This window comes from Monopterus albus, unplaced genomic scaffold (genome assembly GCF_001952655.1).
Source record: "Monopterus albus unplaced genomic scaffold, M_albus_1.0 scaffold7.1, whole genome shotgun sequence".
Lineage (NCBI taxonomy): Eukaryota > Metazoa > Chordata > Actinopteri > Synbranchiformes > Synbranchidae > Monopterus > Monopterus albus.
Genome location: NW_018127887.1, coordinates 737706 through 749613, shown reverse-complemented (window position 1 = coordinate 749613; position 11908 = coordinate 737706). Strand labels below are relative to the sequence as shown.

Sequence of the window (11908 nt, the reverse complement as noted above, 5' to 3'; positions counted from 1 at the left end):
ATTTACTTACAGTCTGGGCACTTTATGTTTTCTAAGATTTTATAATATTTTTATTTATTTATTTAATATGTATAGAAAACCAGGCAAGCAAGGCAATGTTTTGTTTCAAAGCTGTTAAAGCTCTTGGTTCAGATGCTCTTGGCAATTACATGTTGTACACATGGTTACATGTGAATAAAATGATTGAGAGTAATGCCTTTTTATTTTTTGTTACAACAGGTATGCAGTAGTATTTGTGAAGTTTGTTCGCACCACATAATAGTTAGCCTGAATTACAATTAATTCGATCAGAATACATATAGCCTGCGTATTTTGCCACATTAAAGTGTATTTCTTCGATTAGATAATGAAAATACCATTTCTTCAGGGGAATATTAAATATCGCAATAATATCAATATCGCAATATTCAACACCTGTATCGCATGTTTTTCCAATATCGTGCAGCCATAGTCCTAAACACATGGACCAGGAAATCACCTCCTGAACTTAATCAGTCCTGGGTGTTATCACTGCTCCACACAGAGCACACAAGAGGACAGGAATGTGCTGATAAGCTGAGCCACTTGACCTGCGCCCCGCCTCCTCTCTGTCACAGTGATTGAAAAGAGGACAACAGAGCCCATGAAAAACTGTAATGATAAGGGATGTTTCTGCACTATAGGAAAAAGGAGGTTAATGCTGAATTGTGACTGATAATGAGATTTTTCAAACCTCTATCCTGGTAATTGCACATTCCTTTCAAACAGGGATTTATGATGGACCTAAATTATACAAGCAAATGTCTATATAACTGGAGGCTTAACCATAGTGTAAACATGCCACTTGTCAACACAGACTTACAGTGCTATTGAAATATATTTTTAAGAGGCAACTGCTAAGAAGTCTGAGCTTGGCCATGTAACAGAGCCAAGGCTCCAATGAGCTTCCCATCAACTCACATTATCTCTAAAAAGTAACCTAAAATCAATGTAGTATAAAATATGTAAAGAATGAGAAAGGTTCAGCAATCATGTAAAGCCTGACCCACAAAATGTCATTTATGAAGCCTGTGAGCACAGTCTACTTCTGAATTATATGTTGTCCACAGATACAGAATCACAAACTAAATTCTGAGATGTATGAGTTTTGTACTAGCTACATTATAATTCATCTTGAGCTAACAGAGCCATACTAAACATGCAGAGTAACATCTGAGTAGATATAAAGAGGAAGAAGTGATTAAACTGGGCTGCAACACAGCACATTAACAGAAAACAGATCTATGAGTTCAAGGAGGATGAAATGAAATTGGGTTTGTCATAAAAAGAGTCAATCTCATTCTTAAGTCACACTCAATTGACACAATCTCACTTACATGCAAACCTAAGGTTTAAAAATCAAGGTTTTGTTTCCCCAAGTACAGTAGTGTGGTCACATCATACAAATGCAGAAATTCAGTCTCATTAGTATGTCAGTCATCACAAAGGTACAGTATGTTCTTTGGTTCTAATCAGAAACTGAATATACCACTTATTGCACACAGTCAGATTTACCTTAAGTAGGCAAATAGGAGATACATTTGTCTTTCCAAAACCACAATGACTCAGATGACAGCTGTTGACAGGTTCTGGCAACATGATTTACAGGTTAGTATGTATGGCTGCCCTTCAACAGCTAGATATTCTTCTCAGGCAACATGTTGCCATAAACATCCCGTGCACAGCCCTGCCATGTCATTCATTCAGAAAATAAAAAACGGTGAGTTTAACTGTGCACTGAAACCACTAATGGCTTTCATTTGTATTGTGCCTCCCCCTACTTGATAAGACAAATTTGTTGCCCCACACAGCTGCCATTTCATATACCATTATCCTCATTAGGCCAGTGGTGACAGAATTTTAATCACAGACCCAAGCTCAGGGGAGTCCAACAAATCAGCATACTTCAACTGCAAGACATAAATTAAGTATATAATATAGTTAATCTGTGATAACACACTGCCTGCTTTAAAGAGTAGTTTCCTTAATTTCAAAACCTGTTAGCTGAATGAAAACAAATGCATCCAAAACAAATCAGTCAGCCAAATTGTATGGCAAGACCAACCAATCTACTCTGTATTATTCATAAAATAATAATAATAATTTTAAAAATAACAAATAGTGCCTGAATATAGAGCTGGGCCATAATGACAACATTAAACACATATTTAACACCTAATATTTTAGCCATTATGAGTGATGCTTTCACACAATACTGTACGCAACCTAAACCAAAGTTGAGGGGTATGTTGACCAACCATTCATTCATTCATTTTCTACCGCTTGACCAACCATGCAGAAGCTTTTATTGCTTATTTCCCACAGAAGCCAAACTAAACAGTAAACTGTATGACTAGCTCTTCAAGAGCTTTTAAAAGATGGTAAACAAATTCAAGTCGGATACTGTGATAACCACAATTCCCCATAACATTTAGCGCTACTTTTAAACTTGACAAAATATGCTTAATGCTATAATTTTGTTGACGAGATAAACCAGAGTGACCAGTGACCATCATCTATTCATATATTAGCTGTGGCTATGACTGTTATACAGGAAAGGTTAAATGACAAAAAACGGTAACAATATTAAAAGCGTTTCCAATAGCCAACCGGTGACGACAGGTGCTTTTAGTTTTTGTTAGCAGCTGTTGTTATGGAAATGAAAATACCGAGCTAGCTTGAATGACCCAAGCCAAACATTGCACACAGCAATGCCCCCACACACAGCTGACATGACAGTGTATTAATATGACAACTGGTTAAACTGTAGCTACTGTACTCAGACCGGGAGTAGTGGGCAGGTAATTCAGTGTCACCAAACTAAAGCCAGCTAACAGGCTAACATTAGCCAACTGCTACCTAGCCTGAGCAAATACCCACTTTGGGTTTAGTAACGGACTACCAATAGGCGAGCCACCGCATGACCTTCTCTTTAATTTAGAAAATCGAGGTCATATTTATAGCAGCTGACCTCACGTTATCACTCCCGCACTCCCTCTTGCAGTCTGACACTTAGTAAATCTTGTGCCCCCTCTATACCCTCTTGGTCAAATCAACCCCTAGCTGGCCGACATTTTGTTCCAGCAGGCTAGCTCATCCTAGCTCACGTTACCTGGACGCTCCGCGCACTTTGACGTGGGAATAGCTAGTCCGCCCGATGACAGCTCGACCGCAAGGCATTTTGTGACTCAATATTGCCACTTATGCAAACTCCACTCAAAATAGGGCAGTTTCAGTTAGAAAATAAGGCTAGCATGTTGGGAAACTGGCCAGGTTAACTACTTAGCATAGCAAGTAGATGCAGTTTGCTAGCTAGGAGGTAGCAGAAGTTACCTCGACTTGCACCGTTATCGCTCGCTTCCACCCCGCAGGGGAACCACACCAGTCAGCTCCTGCAGCTACAGCGAAAAATACTGTCCTAAGCAACGTACTCACGGATAAACCAAGAATTCCATTCACCTTCGCAAACGCAGCGATCCTCACGGTGCACTTGTGAAAATCCTACAGAAAAGGAATAGAAAGGTCTTCCCGGTGTGAATCCAGAGCAGCAGCAGCCGCCGCACCGCAATGGCAGTGGATGAAGCCTTCCTCCTCCTCTGCTCTCACACTTCGACTGCCTTCACCGCCGCGGTGACAGTGACAGGTTCGCCTGGAAGAAACCATTCTTGTTTGTCCGCGGGGGGATAGTAAGGATACAGATGCCGTCCGCAGCAGCTTCAAGCGCCATTCCAGCATAAGAATACACAATGGATGAAAATGAGAATAACAGAAGAAGCTTTCTCAGCTCTTGGCAAATATAGCAAATCTAGCATGGAGGGATGAGTGCTGTCAACCGGTCATGTATTTCGAATCCATCGATTAAATAGGAAACATTTTTGACGAAAAATACAAATTGTACAAATATTCCAAATGTTTAGTGCAAGGTTATCACAGAAAAGTTACAATAGCCACACGAATAGGCCTATTATAGGCGTACAGTGTTGGTATTTTAGCTGCAGAATGTTAATTTTCAACATCAGTCAACAGTGTAATTTTCCAAAATAATTTGATCCGTCTATTTTTTATTTATGGACTGATGACTACTTTGAATCCTTTACAAAAACAGGTATACCCTGTTGCTTTTTTAGTGTTGACAGGTTGATCAGAAAACAAGTGAATATCATTTTTTTAGCTTAATCTCAAAATGGTTTGCATTACTGCCCCTGATTTGCATGATCTACAAAACTTCCTTTTCTAAGTACCATGATTTCCCTATTGCACCAGCAGTAGGTAGATGTCTACAGGTACAGTGGACTGCAGTTGCTCTAACAAACCATTGTGCATACAAAGCATTGCAAGCTTTATGTGCTGCCTTTTATCTCTGAAGAGTTTTGAAGCACCCTGATCAAACTGACAATAAATCCTTGTAAAGATGTGACAGCTATGTTTGCATTGCTCAGCTACATTGTCCACAAGTCTCTTAAGAGAGAGGTATTTACATTTGTTCTTTATATTATAATTTTAGCTATGATTATGTATATTCATCAAAGTGTTAGGCAGTACCTGCTTTATAGTATTCAAATCAATATATCCTTTTACAAAGCCTACAACAAATAGGATTTTTTTACACCTGTTATGTAAACATTTAACAGCCAGTCATATCCTATTATTAATGCCTATGTACTTAGAATTACACATCCAGTTGTATATTACCTATAGTGAATGTGTGTGTGTGTATATAATCAACATTTATTTCAATGATAACTTTGCTTTGCAGGATGAAGACTGGAGGTGCTTAATGTGAAGAACATTTTACATTGTACATTTTCAAAGCAAAAGAGATCTACAGTATATCACTTTTATCTACAGCAAACAAATTCTATATAGGGAAAGCAGAGGTAGGCTACTTAAGTATCAGTGACCTTCTGCATAAAGCTATTTAAAATCCACCCTACAGTCACGATGCTCAATATTTTTTCCCACGGGGTATAATAATCAATATACAGTACAATGTAAATTGTGCAATGCACCAAACTCCACTTTTAAGACTGTATTGCATATAGTTTAGTTTTTCTGTTACCTTTTCCAGAAGTATCAGATTTTCTGCAGCACCTTGTGTTGAGCATTTTATCATTCTGAGATTGTGTGACCGTTCTTGTCACCTCTACCTCTGGGACTAATGAGCGCAGGAGTAGAGTGGAGCTGAATGTAATGCTGGAGGAGCACAGAGGCCCTGCAATGTTGCTGACGTAGGGAAACTTGCCATATATTCCATTGGGGGGGGGATGTTGATCAAGGTCATAAGAATTAGATAAACAAGAGCAGTCATATCCTGTGGGGAAGAAATATGATGAACAGCAGGATATGTTTCAATGGAGATGCCAAAGAAGCCAGTAAACGTATCTGTGACCTGCACTTCTACGGTTTCACTGAGCAATAACAGGGAAGCCTTTGGCAATATGTCAGAATAGTATTTGTCACTGAGCATGAATGATGGTCAGATGATAGCAATTGTCATCAATAGTTATCATGAATTATAGTATGAAAACTGGCTAATGTATTGAAGAAGACAAGTATCATCAAGCTATCAGAACCTCATGTTATGCATGAACTTCAATTTTAAATCTGTGACTGAAGTGGCTTTGATGTGAACTTATGCTGCTTAAAGTACCCATGACATGCTTATTTACACCCATTTAATGTTTAATTTGGATACCTCTAGATTTGCTTTGCACCCATCATAACTCCAAATAGTCTGCATTTCAGAATGATAAAACCAGAGAGCCTCCTTCTAAAAACAAGGATAGTTTGTGAATGTGCACAACTCCTATTGCCGGTTTTGTGTCAAAATCTGTTTCCCCATTGAGATGTGTTTCCCTTAACATTATGAATTCTAACATTATCCTAACCACAACCACTGAGGGGGCGGCGCTACATGAAACCAAGTTTTGAACAGGGGAAACATATCTCAGCGGGGAAACAAAAAACACTGACAAATACGTTACATTTTCGACAATGACATTACTTCAAATCCTACCTGACACGTTGAAGCCACAGTATGAAAGTGGACAGCATGGCAAACCACAACAGCTTTATTCATTTGAATTTCTTCTCCATAGTTAAGTAATTGTACTGTATATGTACTGATGAAAAGAGATTTATAACACTCTAAACAAAGCAGGTAATTGAGAAACCCCATATTTTAACTGGCATAATGCAGACATAGTAACTTCTCACACAGAAAAGCATGCCATGGGCTCTTTAATGTATCCCTGTTGAAGTCCTTGACATACCCTCTGTTAATGCTGTGACAGTGTTTGCATCACTGGCTCCAACAGCACAGAGGGAGTTTCACATGCTGTGCAACAGAATTATGCAGCCCCTCTCTCACATTTAGACACACACAGACCGGATCCAAACCAGAGTGTGACTGCAGGAACAATTCACATGAGCGAAAAGGCAAATTAGAATTTCACAGCAGGTTGGCTTTTAGAGTTCACAGCCCCTGATGGTGAGCGAGTCACCTCTCATTGTTCAGGTCAGGAAATCAGCCAACTAAGCAAAGGTTGGCATGGCTATCTATGAGCTTTAATGACCGCAGCTATTGAATGACATGACAGATGTTAAACATAGCACTGCAGAGGAAAATAGATGCATTTGTCCTATAGTGGTGTGAGAGAAAAGATGCTACATGACACCATGTTGCCAAACCTCAGAGATGATACTGAAAACTGCTTCTTATCTTGTTATAATCTCTTTGGTTTTACATATTGGAGTACATCAGTGTAATCCCATAATGAACTGAGCTGGCTACTGTAGAGAGGCTTGATTTTTGTGTTGTCCTCTATCAGTATCACTGACCTCTAACATGGGAAAGCAGCACACCATGTTGGCAGCCAACTCATTAATTCAGGACAGAAATTCGTTGCACAAGGTCTCATAATGCCACAAATTTATGTAGACCAGCACAGTCAGAGCTGAAGGAAGCGACGGGGTCTATGATCTAGCAACCCTGAAATGTCTTGTAAAGTTAGCAATAAAAGATAATACTTTTCCAAAAGGTTTAATATAAAAGAATGAAGTACGACCTCAGTGCAGCAGAGTTGAGGATGCACAGCAATAAAATGAAACCTACAGGAGACAGTTTGGCTGCAGCCGCTTGAACTCTGTCCAACTTTTTAGCAACTGAATGTGACTGTAACACCTGGCCCAGAAAGGAAGAAACATCTCATCATTCATCTTGAGTATAATATTTAGATTCTGCATTAGAATGCAAATATTAATTTTAATGAGAATGATCCAGCTGGCTTTGCTCTTTGGGCTGTTGTGTGCTCAGCTTTTATGAAAAAGCCAACTAAAGCAATTAAACAACAGATTTTGCATTTGACTAATTTACTCCTTTCTGGTTTGCTTCCTTTTAGTTTGAATGGATTTAATGAAGTTCATTTTTTAAAATGCCAAATGTATTGTTAACTGGCTGACAGAAGACGCATGCTTATATCTGTGTTGCACTGGCGGTGGTGGAAATGCAAAATGCAATGCAAAGTGACATACAGGTGCTGAGCTATAGCCAGTAAATAAGGACACACAAACATCATCTGACACACGGGAAGTGACTGACAAAGTACAAATTTGATTCATAAATGTAGGAGCTAAAATCAGAACCCATGTACAAGGGAGAAATGAATATTTTTCAAGATTCCCCAAACCAGCCTATAATCTTTATTTCATTTTTCCCACCAACAGCTGAGAGCTCAGACATATCAGGTGACATGAAATGACCTCACATCCAAATCCTCTCTGGATCAAACTATGGCATCAGTAGCAAAGAAGCAATCACGTAAAAACGTTTATCCTAGGAAGGAAACACAAATATTAATAAAGATAAACAGCTCCAATCAGATAATGTACATGATGGCACTGGTGGAAAGTAACTAAGTACAACTCAAGTTCTGTACTTAAGTACAATTTTGAAGCAACTGTACTCTCTCTACTTCATACTTTAACATCACTACTGTACACTTGAGAGGCAAACATTGTACTTTTTACTCCACTATATTTATTTTAGAACTTTTGTTACTACTGCAGCTACTTTTCAGAACCAAATTAATACAAAAAGAGCATAGTTATAAGACTTAATTGATCCCTGGTGGGAAGTTCACAAGCTACCAAGCAGTAATTCAAATTAAATGTATATAAGATGGTTAAAACTAGCTGCCCCTGTACCAGCCGCAATATTAAATGTGATGTACACAATAATGCATCAGTCATTATAATCCAATAATATGATGTTAAATGTGTCATTCTGCATAATGAGTACTTTTACTTTTAGTAATATGTTTTGATGCTAAAACCTTTGTACTTTTACTTAACATTTTGAATGCAGGACTTTTACTTGTAACAGAGTATTTTTATGGTGTTGGATTGTTAGCTTTAGGTAACTTCTTCGACAGAGCGGGCTTTAGCAGCTAAATGGGAGCTGAATTATTTTGCTAACCTTGAAGATGAATTTCTCAGGGGAATGAAAGCTTTTAAAGCAGAAGAATCCTGATCAACCCAACTGAGATTTGACAGACAGCTGGAAATGGCAATAATTACTGATAATTAAGTATCTATGTTAATTAATCATAAATACTCTGAGGCCCCTATCATATAAACCCAGGGGCATTCACATGTCTAAACAAAACACATGCTATAAAACACTATTACAATAGGAGTGGAATGACTTCACCATGTTATCTGTGATCTGAACTAACAGGTAAATGATTAATGAAAAGGCTGTAATGTTTGTCCCCCATCAACCAGGCATTTAAATTAGTTTAGATTCATAAGAGGTTGTCTATTCATTGCTTTTTCTCAAGAGAGAAACCTTGTTCAGGATGAAAGTAAAGCAATTAGAGGCCTTGGTGGTTTGGGATCAGGTGTTCCCTTCAGGCCAGACCAAGGGGTATTGTGAAGGGCAGGCAATGGGGGAAACAGAGACAGTGAAAAAAGGGGGAGAGAAATCATTCTGTGGCAGTTTATCGCACTGCAGAAAGAAGCCAAACAATAGTATAAATCTCCACCTCTTAGTTCAACTGGAAATTAATTTCATCATAGTTTGACTCATTAATAAATCCAACAAGGAAAAAAAAATCAAACTCAAATGACTTTTAACAGAACAAACAGTGCAAAGTTGCTCCCAGTGGGGGGTTAAACTGCACATTCGCCTGCTTGGCTTTCCCAGCCACATGAACAACTCTTCCTAGTCTAATGGCTGCACTGCCTACTGTTTAGCAAACACTACAGTATTTCTATCGTCCATTCAAACCCAGTATCCTAGTGCACACCCAGCCTTTCTCACTCCCGTCAGATATGCAAACATGGATGGTTCACTGTGTTCCTGCATGTTAGGTAGTAAAATTCTGCCCTCTGCAGGACTTCAGATGAACACAATTTATCTTTGTCATGTCTGAACGTGTCAAGCCTTGCCAGAAGAAAGAATTATATATGGCGGTGTAACAACAAGCATGAGGACAATTCATCTGTTTCATTTCAACCCCCACTAGTTGATGATGCACACTTGATTTGTTGGATGGAGTGCACAAGAAAGACTAGGGGTTGTTCACACATGGCTCTGCTATGATGGGACATTCCTGAGTCTAAAACAGCATATGGTGCCTCCCTGGGCATAAGCTCACATCTTACATGTCCGGCAGGCTGCGTGACACACACACATATCATGGACGCAGCAGATACACACACAAATAAATGCACAAAATGAGTTTGTTTCACTCATTCTCCAGCACAACATAAACATTTTGGTATGACTTAGGAAATGAGGCCTTCTGTAATATGATATGAGGTTGTTTTTTTTAGATCTGTTTTTCATTGACCATAAATGCTGCTCTGATGTGTTTGTCATAAAAAAAATCTCGTGTTCAACCAGTTTTCTCTGATTTGATACCAATAACAGACTTTTATACTTTACACTGCACATTGCCTGATTTAACCTATAATTTAAATCAGAACAGATTATGTCTAAATTATGGCACTGTACTGCTAATAACAATCAATAAATCTCAATTACTAGTTGATTAATTGATCCACATAAAAATAATCAGTGCTATTTTGACAATAATTTTTCATTGAAAAAAGCCAAACATCTGTAGATACCAGTTTCTTAAATGTGAGTATTTTCTCTTTTTCCCTGTTTTGAGATCATTATTAATTGAATATCTTTAGGTTTTGGACTGTTAGTTGGGCAAACTGAGCAGTTTACAGATGTCATCTTGGGCCTTAAGAAATTCTAATGGGCATTTTAAATATTTTTTTCTAATATTTTATAGACAAAATATTTAATCAATTAATTAAGAAAGCATTTGTTAGATTAATGGATAATAAAAACACTTGTTATGAGCAGCCCTAATAAGTAATTCATAACAGTTCTTAAACAATTCTCAAAATGTTAACAAAGGTGTGTGTAAGCTTTCACACATTATAATTTAAAATAGGAGCAGATAAGTATAAATATATCTTGAGCATATTTGCTGCCTAAAAATCTCATTTTAGTTGCAGTAGATAAATTCAAATATCTCCTCAAGGAAAACAGTGTGTGCTCATCTCATGATAGCCAGTCAGCATACAAGATAATCTACAGTGCATGCACAACTGTGAGCATCAACCCTGTGATTGATTAAGTTGTCTTAGGACAACCTTCCAAGCATTTCATTCTTCATGCTTGACTACCCCACCATAGCCACCATCTTGAGTCCTATGAACATTACATCATCCTGCTGGTTGTCCTTCACTTGACCCCACACTCAAGCACTCAAACAGGGGTAATAACATGATAAAATTATATAAGAAATTCAGAAGCATCAGTCATTTTCTTCCACTGACAACCAAGGACTCCTGCTGCTATATGAACAAAAGAATATTTTGATCCAACTGTGTTACTGAGAACTACAACAAATGGCTTATGGATATAATATAAACCCGAGTAATGCCATAAAAACACACACAAATACCTATTTCTCAATAAAAATCAAGTTTTAAATCATGCTTTTTTTCATAAATGCTATAATTAAAGGAAAAAAGCTGTGGGAATGTTTCAAAGCACTGCTGCAGAGGCTGTAATGTCAACATGCTGTTACAAGATGTGGGACACAGTGGTAGGAGTAGACGCGCACAGTGCAGTGTGCCTGCAGCGACCTGCCATATGTCCCATCAGAAGACACGTAGGTCGTGCTCCTGGGTCACAGCCTGAAGAAATGTACTCAATATCCGCCATTCCCTCCATACAACTTATAACCTTCACAAGCACCACAATAGTCAGCTACACCTTCATCAGTTCCAGGCCCCCCCCCCCAGTGTTTATCATCTGCAGCACAAAATAAAAACCATCCACACAAGTCTACTTCTTCTTATATAACAGGCCTGGCACACCTAACAAAAATCAGCTGCTGCTCCAATCACAGTATCTCCCCTTGTCCCCCCTCTGCCCCTCCAGTAAGGCCTGCTATAGTGTTAGTTGTGATAAATCTCCTGCACCCAGCCCCTACTTTCTGCTCTGCACCCCCTCCATCTCTATCTTTCCACAGCCCTTGCATGTGCGGGTGTGTCTGACTCAGGTCCATGCCTCTGCACACCTTCATCACACAGGAACACTCTCTCTCTCTAACAGACCCTGAATATGTAAATTGGTTGATTCAGCTGCAGTTGCTCTCTCTGTATAGTAAATGCATCTGCAGCACTTTCCAAAGACTGAGCAGCAAATAATTGCTTACACTAAGCCTTTTTTTGTGGTGGTGGTGGTTGGGGGGAGTGCCTTTGTCCATGGCTTCTGCAGCCAAGGATGGGATTTTAGAAGTGGAATGGGGCAAGCAGAACTAATAAGATATTAAGATTTTGACCAAGGCACAACTCAAGG

General features: G+C 38.7%; 1 protein-coding gene across 9 annotated transcripts in view; it reads right to left on the bottom strand.

Moving 5' to 3' along the window:
- Window positions 1-11908, bottom strand: part of tjp1b (tight junction protein 1b) — a 62245-nt gene that overhangs the window by 29561 nt on the left and 20776 nt on the right. Inside the window, exon 1 of one of the 9 annotated variants that reach the window (XM_020621570.1) lies at window positions 3478-3855. The exons of the other annotated variants lie outside the window; for them this stretch is intronic. The gene's annotated coding sequence lies outside the window, so the exon portion shown is untranslated. Of the gene's footprint in view, window positions 1-3477; window positions 3856-11908 lie in introns of those variants that run through there. 9 annotated transcript variants of the gene reach the window in all.